At 35.8% G+C, this 12,464-nt stretch overlaps 1 pseudogene across 1 annotated transcript; it reads left to right on the top strand.

The window, feature by feature from the left end:
• The first annotated feature begins 1,091 nt into the window (after positions 1 to 1,091).
• Positions 1,092 to 9,267, top strand: LOC143571489 (organic cation/carnitine transporter 7-like; annotated as a pseudogene). The gene is made up of 7 exons (XR_013142103.1): positions 1,092 to 1,125; positions 1,268 to 1,308; positions 2,267 to 2,535; positions 7,050 to 7,287; positions 7,511 to 7,929; positions 8,582 to 8,784; positions 8,859 to 9,267. The product of XR_013142103.1 is annotated as an organic cation/carnitine transporter 7-like (transcript).
• The last annotated feature ends 3,197 nt before the right edge of the window (positions 9,268 to 12,464 follow it).

The following is a 12,464-nucleotide window of genomic DNA, read 5'->3' on the forward strand; positions in this document are numbered from 1 at the left end:
GGTCACCTCCATCGGAATTATGTTTTAGGGTTTGGGGTTTATGGGTTTAGGGTTTCCGGGCTTGGTGAAGGGGGTACGTTGGTGGTGGTGTGGGTATGATGATGATGAAGATCTAGGTTTGTTATTCTATGATGATGATGATGAAGATGAAGATCTTGGTTTGAGTATGATAATGGTAAAGATCTGGGTAAAATTATTATTATTATGGTGAACATTTGTTGTTATTGTTTATAAAAGGGCATAATGGTAACTTTACTAAGTCAACAGACAGTCAACTAACGGAAGGAGCCAAAAAACCCGCCCAAGAAATACAATAGCACAAAATGTGCAAAATATTTTCAGTGTTCAATCCATCTCGCGACAATATTACCCAGTGAGGCAAATGTTAATTTTCTTGTTTTTAATGTTATGTCTCCCTTGGTAACTACAGTCAAAAAAGTTGTTAATTGGCAATTTATAAGTTTGAGGGTATAACAGTCATTTTTCTAAAGTGACTTAATAAAAGATATTTTGTTTTAGTCCTCACACATTGAGAAACGTAAGGGACATTTAGCAAAAGCCATTTTTAGCCTTGAAAGCTCAAACACGTGACAAGTAATTGCAGAGTAGCAAAACTAGTGGTGCATGATCCTCTATAACAATTTGTGGATGACATTACGTTCTCTGTCTCTCAAATTGATTTTTCTAATAATCATATTACCTTTTATTTAAATAAATTTAATGAAGCTGCGCCCAGCAATATCAGTTGGACGGACGGTCGCGGTGCCGCCGCCGCCAAAATTAAAAATTTCGTCTTCTTCATTTCTCCGACATGTATTTGGATCAACTTCTCCTCCATTCGCCACGGTACTTGTATATGAAAGTATAATCGATATAAAAGATTAGTCTAAACTTGATCGTTTATTAACTGTTGTGAAAAATAATGTTTACAAATAACCACACACTTACGACAACTCTTTATTTACGTGTATTTTTTTAACAACTAAATATTACCCTAGCCAACTGATGTTAGCTTTATTATTTTAAGATAAATAGTTTTTAACTAAAATAAATCAACAGGTGATCATGTCACCCCGTAATGCCTGTGCTTTATTGTTAGAAGATCGTTCAGTTCTGACTCTCCAGGTACTCCTCTTTCAAGAGATTAAATGTGTAATGCTTATGATATAATTTTAAGTATTTGATAAAACGAAGACATTAAATTTTGTATGTGGTTTTATATATTTTATTTTTTTAATATTTTGAATGGTTTGTAATTACCAAACAGTGGAACCTGCAAAAGAGGATCAAAATTTCGTGGAAAATAAGGTCAGTACGTTCTAGGTACATGTATTGGTTTGTATTTAAAATTTGAAATAATTGATTTTATTAATATTGAATGGCATTTATGTTTGTGTATTGTATATCTATAATCTATACATCTGTATCCATACGATCATATCCGTTCCTAGGGTGGTGGTAGCGTCGAATGCACCGAATTCATCTTTCATACGTGCAAATGTACATAGTCACTTATTTTATATTTTTGTTTTCTTAGCTAATTTAACTAAATTATTTTCAATTTAAAATAACATATTATAATATTAAAAAATAACATTCTATGAATTAAAAAAATATACTAAAATTTATTAAAAAAAATTGACAAATATTTTTAATTGCTTCAAACTAAAAAAAATGTAAATTGCATCGCTTTCATCATGCCCAAACTGGACGGGCGCAGTTCCCGAAAGGTCGAAAGCACCCTAATAACCCCCCCCCCCTTCTCCCCGAGAGCACTCCTTCTCCCTTTAGACCATCCGTAGTGGGAGCTTTATGGAGGCTTTATGGGGTCATAAAGCCTGAGAACACCGCCCCCCAGGCTTTATGGAGGCGTTTTGGTTATTTATTTTTGGGTGGCGTTTTGTAGATAACGCTGGTAATAGGCATGGGAATTAAAAAAAAACAAATAAACAAATTTATGGAAAGTTATGAAGGCTTTATGACTACACTTGTTTTTTGTAAAAAGCCATAACTATGACTAGGAGCCACGTGATGCATAATGCCTGGGGGTGAGGCTTTATGACTACTCATGGCCTTAGTGGGACACAATAAAAGAATTTTAAAACAATTATACAAATGACATTATTTATTTTTCACTTATTTTATCATTCTCTTCACTTGTCAACCACTTGAGCTGATGTGTTCCATCGTGGTGTACTACGAAAATTTAGGGATAGTGCGGACACCGATCAGTAATCGTGCAAAGTTCATTAATACTGTTTCCCAGATTGTAGATGAAAGGGTCACATACAAATTAGATGGGGCGCTTTCAAATATAGGAATCACAAACTTCCCGCTTATCATGCTTGCATATGCTGGACTTGGTTGGATTGCAGAAGCCATGGAGATGATGCTTTTATCGTTCGTTGGGCCAGCTATTCAACCCGAATGGGAACTTTCTTCGGAACAAGAAAGCTTCATTTCAACGGTCACTTTCGGCGGCATGCTCGTTGGAGCATATGTGTGGGGCGTTGTTTCGGATGGTTATGGACGCAAGTAAGTTAATCTCCGGCACAAAGCTGAAACATATATTAACACAAGGATATACTTTTCAAAATTTTGATTAAAAACTGACTGCTTAAACCAATTCCAATACACGAGGTGCTTTATTGGTATTTTGAAATTTGGAAGGTCTGCAAGTTATTAAAAATACAAAATGACTAATGATTATTGAAATTAATATCATACATAACTATATACGTTAACTATGATAAATCAATGATTTATGAGTGTAGGTCCTCTCAATGGATCTCACAACTTTACTCCGATCAATCTGTGGTGTTAGTTTGCGGAAATCACTAACACTCGGATCTCAGATCTTAGTTTGTATAAACAAAAAAGAAAAAGATGAAGTTTGGAAAGAAGTTCTTTTATTTTCTAAGAGTGATGACTTGAATATTTTCTAAGAGTGATGACTTGAATATGGAGTATATATACTTCACATCTAGGTCATTACATAATGGGCCAAAATGGACTTTTACCGTACAAAATAAACATACTGAGTACGTAATATATACACCGACTATAAGCAAACAGAAAGACACACACAATCGTAATAATTATATAGAATATTAGCCCTATAATCTCCCTCTAGGATTGAGTTTGTCAAGGAACCTTCGTCAAGTTCTTTGTTTCGTCTTTATTTCTTGAAATTTAGTAGTTGTCCTGATCAAAGAGCTTGAGATTGGATTTTGGACAATTTTTTATTTTCACTTCTTGTAGACTTGAACTTCAATTTTATTTTCTGGGAATGATCGGTAACAGCAAATTTTAGAAACATCAGATGCGGGAGGCTCGATATCTAATTTTCATTTGTTGACTTTCTTGAGCCGAATGATTTCTTTCCTTTGTCCTTTAACCGATCTTCATACACGATCAGTTCATTTTTAGGTTCAACCACCAACTTTCACGTTCACATTTTTTTTCAAGCGCTTCAGCATCTGCAACAGTTTGGAACTCATCAATTCGTGAATATCAGCTCAAGAATAATGAAAATGCAATCTGATGTGCAGCAACATATTGAATAAAATAACTCTACACACTTGTATACCCGTGAAGCAAGTTATCTGCTCGTCACATCAAAATTGTACCATTTACTCATGACTTGCATAAGCTCTTAATAGATTTGAGAATAGAATATCAATAACAAACTGTGTATTAACAGCCCCATATACTCATGAATGTTTGATAATGTACTTGTTTGCAAGACCTCATGAAATAATTTCTAATCTGCTCGAGTAATATCTGAAATCAGTCAGCAACTCGTAAATAAAATTTTTTTATATGTTGGAACATAATTAAATCAACATCTAATCAAGTCCGAACACATAATAACTGTTTCCCCCAATTTTGACTTGTCAGCCCTAAAATGTTAGATCTGAAATTAAACCTCTCATACACAAAATTGAACATTTAAATTTCATTAAACCATCTCAAGATCATTTGTCTATCACCAATCATTCATCAATTTCACCAAACATTAAGATCTTGAAAATCAAATATAAACGAATTCGACCTAAATGAACCTTTAAAACAGCAGAGAATCCATAGAAGAGGCAGTGTCGATCAAACACTCTTTATCAAGAAGGTAAAAGACGATCAGATCCTAGTCCAAGTTTACGTTGATGACATTATCTTCGGATCAACATGTGATAGATTGTGTAGAGAGTTTGCAGAAGTCATGTAGAGTCGGTTTGAGATGAGTTCATTGGGGGGGGGGAAATGACGTTCTTTTGGGCATTCATGTTGAGCAGAAGACGGACGGGATTTTAATTAATCAAGTAAAATACGTTCATGAAATTTTTCAGAAGTTCGGATTCAAGGATGCCAATTCTTTTCTCACTCTGACTGCTACAAGACCGGTGTTAGCTCTAGATCCATCGGGAAAGTCAGTTGATCAGCACATATATAGGTCATTATTGGCTCACTGATGTATCTCACTGCAAGTCGTCCGGACATCATGTTCCTGGTTTGTCAGTGTGCCAGATATCAATCTGATCCGAAAGAATCCCGCTTGGATGTTGTCAAACGCGTATTTCGGTATCTCAAAGGAAAACCTAGACTGGGTCTTTGGTACCCTAAATACTCTCCTTTAGTGCTACACGCGTACACCGACAGTGACTATGTGGGATGTAAGTTGGATAGAAAATCAACATCAGGAGGATGTCGATTCTTTGGGGATCGGCTAATCTCTTGGCAATGCAAGAAACAAGTCATGGTATACACCTCCACAGTTGAAGCATAATACATAGATGCTTTCGCCTGCTGCTCACAAGTCATATGGATCCAGCATCAGCTGTTGCATTACGATTTGAATTTCAATACACCCCCTCAAGTTATGACCCACCTAATTTTATTCGTGAATGAGTTCTCGCTTCTTTATCCATTCTCTCGTATCTTATGCAATATAGGTTGAGTTGAGCTTTAATACCGACAAATCAACCTCGGATCGTAAACAATTGATCTCACAAGTCAAGGGGGTGATTGTATGGCCAATAATTTATGACTTGCGATATCAATATGGAGAAACTCGTTAAATATATTATGGTCAAGCAAATAATTAAAGTGGGCGAATTCTGGATCTGAGTCGAGAGCTTTGGTGCACGCGTTTATCTTCAACGGGGAGAAAGCTTCTAGAAAAAATGTGTTAGGCTATAAATATATCATTTTGTTGTCTTTCTATGTGTGTGTTTTTCATGATGTAATCAACCACCCAATGGGAGCTCACCTTGGGTGGGATCGGTTTGTTTAATATTATCAATCTTTTAAACCGATTACTAGTTGTTCGTTATTCTTTATCTTATCTTTAGATTATATGTTCAATCTTTAGATTTCATCGCACCCGTCTGGATCTATTATCAAGAACAAAATGAGGAAATAATGGTGTTCGAAGTTCGTCGTGAATTCGTAGATTCAGATTTATTGCTGATTAGAAGTTCTTTTGAAGATTCTTATGAAGTATTTCAAGAAGATTTGAAGATCCATATGACTTTTATTTCACATCCAGATACGTAATTTGTTAAAATGTTTCATACATGGCGGCTCGGGTTTATAAAACCGTGGCCGGCAGATCCGAGTCGAGAGCTTCGGTGTATGCGTTTAGCTTCAACGTGGAGAAAGCTTCTAGAACAAATGTGTTAGGCTATACATATATATTTTATTGTCTTCTTATATGTGTGTTTTTCATGGGGGAGCTCACATTAGGTGGATCGGTTCAATATTATAAATCTTTTAAACCGATAACGGAGTCATTCATTATTCTTTATCTTATCTTTACATTATTTGTTCCATCGTTTGATTTCAGAACCTTTAAGTAGCACTGATTATGATTCTACGAACCCGTGATGAACTTCGAGCATCATTATTTCCTCAAATATTTAAACTTTTATTTCCAAACATCCAACTTTATTTCCAAAACTTCAAAGGATTTTCAAAAACTTTAAGAAATTAACATCTCGGTTTAGGTAACCGCGGAATTAGAACCCGAATATTAAGAACAAAGTTGAATCAGTTGATTCAAACCTGCTCCGATACCAATTGTAGGCCTTGAAACGCCGGATCTAACATCAAACAGATTTTGTTCTTAATAATCGATCAAGACGGGTGCGATGAAATCAAACGACAAACAAGTACGATATGCAAAGATAATTATGTGCTTTATGTCTTGTTTTTTATCCAAATAAAAGTCACCAAACCCTTAGATTAGCTCCTCGCCATTCTCTGCGACACACAAGTACGATAAGAGCTAGTAAAACCCACTAGGATTTTAGTGTTATTTTAAAGGATTCTATTAGCATTACCTTTGTGACATGAAAAATCTGACCAATCATGTCAAAAACGAATCCTGTTTGAAAGTTGGCATATAGAATGTTTGTGTTGTTTGTTAGGGATACATGAAATCTACTAGGTACCAGAGTTACTTTAAACATTGTTATTTTTATTTATAAATTATATAGTATTCGATACTTGTTTTACCAGACATTGTTGAAAAGTCGCACATAAACAAAACTTCAGATCCATCAATTGTTGTAGGGGTGTGCATGGTTCGGTTCGGTTATTAGCATTAACCCAACCTAACCGATCGGTTATCGGTTCGGTTCGGTTAATAACCGGTATCAAATTTGGGCTAAAATTTTGCTTAAAACTACATGAAATGAATGTTTAAATACATGAAATGAATGCATAACTACATGAAATGAGGGTATAAATATATAAAATTGAGATATTAGAACATGAAATGGAGATATAAATACATGAAAATGATAGTGTTAAACTATTAATATATATAATACATGAAATAGAGGAAAAAATGCTTGAAAATATTAAAAAATGAAGAGTTCGGTTCGGTTAATTTCGGTTAATTCGGTTTTCGGTTATATTGGTTCGGTTTCGTCGGTTTTCGGTTCGGTTTCGGTTACCGATTCGGTTATTGCTCACCCCTAAATTGTTGTATGTACTTATTTGTGAAGCCTAATGGTGAAAAACGAGTTTCTTTCTCCCTTGTCTTCCAGGAAGGGTTTTCTTGGTGCATCTATAATGACAACCACATGCGGATTATTGAGCGCTTTTGCACCAAACTATACTTCATTGTTCATTCTTCGCTTCTTCATTGGATTTGGTTTAGGGTGTGGACATGTATTTTCGTCATGGTTTCTAGAGTTTGTTCCCACTCCAAAACGAGGAACATGGATGGTTGTTTTTTCTACATTTTGGACGGTTGGAACCATCATCGAGGCTTCACTTGCATGGGTACGTCACATCATATTTTTTCACATCCGGACTCAAAGATAAGTTCGAATCTACGTGTGAATAGTTGTTTGGAGGGGGACAACTTCGATTTTTCAAGATTTTGTTGACAAAAAGAGAATCTCTCTAATAAAATGATATTTTAGGAATTCTCCCTTAATAATCGAATTTTTATTTTCTTAAATTGGAAACACAATTTGACTACTAATAACATGATTATATACAGTCAGTCATGCCTAGCCTTGGTTGGAGATGGCTGCTCGGACTATCCACGATTCCGTCTCTACTTGTGCTACTGTTTTACGGTCATGTACCAGAGTCACCAAGGTATCTTTGCGTGAAAAGTAAATTGACTGAGCTGCGCTATATTAGAGGAAGCAGCTACGCTTGACAGAAAAGAACTCCCCGTTGGCATGCATGTGTCAGATCATATAAACAAGGCAGATAAAATAAGGTCATCTTCGATAACCATGCTTTTGTCGCCGAATTTGAGAAGAACAACACTTCCTCTATGGTTCTTATACTTCGGTAACACGTTTTCATATTATGGCATAGTACTATTGACTTCACAATTGAGCATCATGCAATCAGAAAGTATCCAGAATTCAAGTCTTTATACAAATGTATTTGTCAATAGTTTGGCAGGTAAGTCTCAGATCACAAGATCTTTATTAGTGATAAAATGCTAACCACTAATGAGTCCATTTGGGTCAGTATCATTTCATACCAAAGTATTGGCTTTAAGTGATAGAGAATTGTTCAGTTTAAGTTTTTGGTTTTTGTGTGATCGGTTCAATCACAAGTCATTTTGCATTTTACATTTGGGCTTGAAATGTATGTGCTCGAAAAAAAATCTGAATAATGAATTTGGTGCTTGAGCTAAATTTTTTTGTTAAGCACCTGTTAATTAACGGATTTGAATATGAAACTTTTGGTCCAAAATAGTAACTTTGAGCCATAATTCAAATAACAAACATTCAAATAAGTTTGGTGTGACCGAGTTGGTTTTATTGTTCGGTTTTGGATCAAGGCATAAGCGAAATCCAACTGTAACTTTTGGTTTCGATTTTTGGTTTTCTCAGCCCAAATTAATAAAAACCATAAAAGCATGGCTTATCAATAAAGCTAGTCGCTAAACTTTGTGCTAATACAGAACACCCAAAATGATAAGTACAACCACGTAAATCTGATAATTGACAAATTTAACTACCTTTTGATAATTGACAAATTTAACTACCTTTAGTGACTTGCATGGTGTCCAAAGGTCTAATGACGTCTTCTTACACGTTTTTTTCAGAACTTCCCGGGCTTGGTTTAGCCGCAATCATATTAGACAAACTAGGGCGTAAGATCTCGATGGAAATTATGTTCATTGCAGGATTCGTTCTACTTCTACCACTAGTTGTTCATCAGAATGATATGTTGACCACAACATGTCTATTTGGAGCTCGTATGTTCATTTCCGCAAGCTTCATTGTTGCGTGTATCTACTCGCCCGAGGTATATAAACATTAAACTTTTGTTTTATCCGCGCTTATTTGATATGTTGCTATATTGATGTTTGGGTTATGTAGGTTTATCCAACTAACATAAGGGCGTCGGGAGTTGGAATAGCGACGGCTGTGGGCGAATTGGTGGTATGGTGTGCCCGCTTGTAGCAGTTGGTCTGGTTAGCAGTTGTAGCCAAACACTTGCAGTTATGTTGTTTGAGGCTCTGATACTTGTTTCAGGAATTTGTGTTGTGCTACTTCCGTTAGAAACCAAAGGGAGGGATTTAACTGATGAAGTAGAATGAATATTATTCTTATTACAGGTTAATCCCAAAACGGATGATTAAGAAAGTACATGTTTTTCATAAGGAAAGTGAAAGGTTTTTTTTAAGGAAAGTGAAAGTTGAAGGTATGTTTATGTAGCATAGTAAAAGAAATTAGGGGGTATTTTTACTATTTAGATTCCTATAATAGGTTATTGTGTTTATCTTTTAAGTTCTTAGCATAAATAGATGGTTAGAATTCATGTAATTTGTGTATAAGTTTAATGAATAAAAGAAAGAGTCGTAGTGATCGTTTGATCTTGTTCAAATGCTGTTTTTGGGGCATGATTTCCAACAATTCTTAAGTAGATGATAAGAAGCCCATTGCTTTGTTCTACATATTTATTGTTGGAAAACCCACAATATGGACTCATTTTCATTTAATTAATTATAATTTATTAAATAACCTAACTTGACACAAAAGATAGATATATATATGGTTAAATGAGCTAAACCAAATGAACCAAAATAGTAGTTTACTCATTTCGTAAAGTCAGCAATGGATTACCGATAACTCTTCTGAGGTGAGTAATTGCCGGAAGGAGATAATTCTTCACAGAAAACACTCGTCGGTGTTCTGTTGAAAAGAGTATTACCCACGAGCATTATACCGACAGCTTTTCTCATAAGAAATTCCGTTAGTGTTGACTTTCACTGACGGATTTACGACAGAACAATCCACTAGTGAAAGCCCGGTTTACTAGCTAGTAGTGAGTGGAAACATTTCAAGTTTTTATTAATTTCTTTCAAAATTTTTGTTTAAGATTTCATATTTAACTAAAACTATAGAAAATTTACAAATTTTATCCTTTTGAATATACAATATTATGGTTTGGGTCCTTTTAGAAAATGATTTTCACTTTTTATCCTTTATTTAGATTTTCGCCTCAGTTTTAATCCTTTACACTAACGATCATCCAAAAACCCAGTTAAATCATGACATATGCGAAACATGTGAGGGTATTTTGGTCATTTTATCTATCTAACTAAAAATAATTCTTTAAATAAATATAATTAAAAACTTTATATTTAATAGTTTTTCTTCAGTTATTCTATTCTTCTCTCTCTTTACTTCTAAACTACCCCACCATCATCTTCATACACAATTACATACCTAGATGGCTAGCCGCCGCCACCACCATGTTCATCTTGTCTTCATCTTCATCGTCAAGTTTTTCACCTGAAAAGAAATTAAGAAGGTTGTGGCTGTCGCCATTCTCGCCTAAAAACTATGACCGCCACTGATTATGTCGTCGGTTGCCTTCTTTTTCGACCACTAACTCAAACCTAAACTTCGGCCTGCTACAACAATCATCCTCAGATTTGGGTTTCAAATCAGGTCTGATCACCATCGTGTTGTTTCAGATATGGGTTTGTAAGTGTGTTTCAAAGCTGTAGATCATGGTGGCTGGTGTTAGTTGGCGTTTGGGACAAAGAAACAAGATGGTTGTGTTCGGCTGCCACCGTTCTCGACTGAAAGACACCATAGCTGCCACCCACTCTGCTGCCAGTTACCATCTTTTCCGCCCACCGACTAAATATCATATTCTGACCTGCTACAAAAGCTTCATCACATTGGCTACCATTTGCCCAGCGGATACACCACCGTTCACCAAAGAGCAGTGGCTAGATCTAGAAAGGGAAAGGATGAGAGAAATGATAAAGAGAAAGACTTTGTTTTAAAGTTAATTATTTTTATATAAAAATAATTTATTATGTTAATCACATAACTACATAAATAATCTTTTGAAATGTAAATGGACAAATTTACCCTCATGCGCATGGTACATAATGACACTAAGGTGGTGTTTGTTTTTTTTAAAAGCTCTTCCTAGCCTCTTCTGTGTACGCCGCACAGACCACGTGCAGACATTGCCCTCAGCGGAGGGTTTGTTTTTCTGAAGACGTTTCATTAAAAAAACGTCCGCGCGCCCACTTTGACATATGGTTTTGGGTTTGGATAATAATATAATAATGATACAACTGGTTTTACATAAAGGTCTCTGAAGTATGAAGATGGAAACACATTTGGGTAATTGTTTAAGTTGGGTTAACTTTTCCATATCTTGAAAGTTATATATATATATATATATATATATATATATTAGTAAATAAACAATAATATTATAATAATTAGTTTACTCGATAAACGCGGTAATTTTACGGATTAAATTCCCTGAATATAAAACGGATCGGGTATTAGACATTGATAATTTAAACGAAAAGGTCCGAGTTGTTACACCTTCTTTGGCCCCACTGCCTGCTTCTTCTTCGGTTGGGCATCACCGGTTTCAGCAAGGCTACCACCCTCATCGCTTGATTTTGAGGATCGATGCTTCCTCTTGCGATTAAGGTCTCCTAAAGCACGTGTAAAATCCGATAGATCAGAAGTGTTGCTAGATGACAATAGTACAATCACCCCATCCGAAGTGAATGTGCTCAGAGGACGAGTATTTATAGATAACTCACCCAGTGAAAAGATTGCCTCTGACACCACGGGTTCAGAGCGCAAGTATTTGAAGGAACAAAAAAAGGTCCCTCGTCCTGTCAAGAACAAGAAGGGCTTTCAATTCACGTGGCCGGCGATGCATGTAACCCACCGCCATGTCGAGAAATGCATTCAGCACTGAACTCTCACCTGTAAGTACCAAGAGTAGAAAATGAAGAAAAGATATATAAGTAAGTCATATGAAAAGATAATTACATAGATACTTATTTTTAACAGCATTCTAGAAGAATGGCTCGAGGTCAGGATATGGCCACAAGCGGCTCATACCAGCCCATACCAGGGTTTCCTCAACTATAGCCTACAAGCGGCTAATTACTCCAAGTCCAAGACCCTTTTTCTTTATTAAACACTAGCTAATAATATTTAACGCTTGACAACTTAACGAAATCTTCCTTTATTTATTATTATAATATTTTAGGATGTTACAAGTCTTCCCTCCTTAAAGAGGTTTCGTCCCCGAAACCTAACTATTACATAAACAGACTAGGGTAAAACTTGCGCATCTCATCCTTGGCCTCCCAAGTAGCATCTGATCCCTTGCGATGTTTCCATATCACTTTTACCGAAGGTATAATCTTGTGACGAAGCTGCTTCTCCTTGCGATCAACAATCTCTATCGGTTGCTCGACGTAGTTCAGTTGTTCATCAAACTCGATGTCCATTAATGGCACGTGAGACGTGTCATCAGCTAGACACTTCCTCAGATGAGAAACATGGAAGGTTGAATGAATTCCTTCTAACTCATCGGGTAAATCCAGCTTATAAGCTACTTCACCCACACGATCTAAGATCTTAAATGGTCCAATGTACCTTGGACTCAACTTCCCCCTATTTCTAAAACGAATAATTCCCTTCCAA

The sequence above is a fragment of the Bidens hawaiensis genome, unplaced genomic scaffold, assembly GCF_021521415.1.
Source record: "Bidens hawaiensis isolate Kalapana, Puna unplaced genomic scaffold, B.hawaiensis_p1.1 tig00025382_1, whole genome shotgun sequence".
NCBI classification, from domain to species: Eukaryota; Viridiplantae; Streptophyta; class Magnoliopsida; order Asterales; family Asteraceae; genus Bidens; species Bidens hawaiensis.